At 44.1% G+C, this 1,189-nt stretch overlaps 1 protein-coding gene across 1 annotated transcript in view; it reads right to left on the reverse strand.

Annotated features, from left to right (window-relative positions):
- Positions 1 to 1,041: 1,041 nt before the first annotated feature.
- The window catches only part of LOC129867590 (ephrin-B2a-like), a gene marked incomplete at its 5' end in the record, with an annotated part of 6,714 nt that continues 6,566 nt past the window's right edge, over positions 1,042 to 1,189 (reverse strand). Inside the window, 1 exon segment of the mRNA XM_055941094.1 lies at positions 1,042 to 1,189. This exon segment is cut by the window's right edge and continues 4,962 nt beyond it.

The raw sequence follows: 1,189 nt of genomic DNA on the forward strand, positions 1-1,189 counted from the left end.
CCAGAGAAACAGCACACAGACACACACCAGAGAAACAGCACACAGACACACACCAGAGAAACAGCACACAGACACACACCAGAGAAACAGCACACAGACACACACCAGAGAAACAGCACACAGACACACACCAGAAAAACAGCACACAGACACACAGCAGAGAAACAGCACACAGACACACAGCAGAGAAACAGCACACAGACACACAGCAGAGAAACAGCACACAGACACACAGCAGAGAAACAGCACACAGACACACAGCAGAGAAACAGCACACAGACACACAGCAGAGAAACAGCACACAGACACACACCAGAGAAACAGCACACAGACACACAGCAGAGAAACAGCACACAGACACACAGCAGAGAAACAGCACACAGACACACACACACCAGAGAAACAGCACACAGACACACAGCAGAGAAACAGCACACAGACACACAGCAGAGAAACAGCACACAGACACACAGCAGAGAAACAGCACACAGACACACAGCAGAGAAACAGCACACAGACACACACCAGAGAAACAGCACATAGACACACAGCAGAGAAACAGCACACAGACACACACCAGAGAAACACGTGCTTGCATTTCCTAGAGACTAACAAACATAAAATGAAAAATAAAAAATTGTACATCCATTTTTGTTGTTGTATTGTACTGAGATCATGAACTGAAAAGGAGCTGTTTTGAGTTGATTCCGCTCACCCAGAAAATGCATCAAGATTAATTTTTCTTGTTTGAAGATATTCTGACCTGTTTCGAGGCTTTTTAAGGTTACGGTGAAATGATCTGTCAGCGTACTCAAAAAATTTGTCTTGGTAAGATGTCAATGCCTTCCAATAGTATGAGATGCTGTATCTAGGGAAGGTCGACGTGTTCTGCAGTGCAAAACATGTGTAACCACAAGTGTGGCACAGCGTGATGTCCTGTAGAGAACCCACAAGTTCAGAAAATCCCATCTAATTCAGAAATACAGACTCAAAGCAGCACAGACAGACGGGCATGTCCATAGGAAAACACAGACGGGCATGTCCATAGGAAAAACATTTTATTGAAAAACATTTTCAGTTCTTAACAGACTGGTGGAATGTGTGTCACTTTAGTTTATTTTGTTTTTGAATGTTTAACCATTTCAACGGCCTGGTCATCTCAAACTGCAAGGGGAGGGGTTACAGATAC

The sequence above is a fragment of the Salvelinus fontinalis genome, chromosome 12 (genome assembly GCF_029448725.1).
Source record: "Salvelinus fontinalis isolate EN_2023a chromosome 12, ASM2944872v1, whole genome shotgun sequence".
NCBI lineage: Eukaryota > Metazoa > Chordata > Actinopteri > Salmoniformes > Salmonidae > Salvelinus > Salvelinus fontinalis.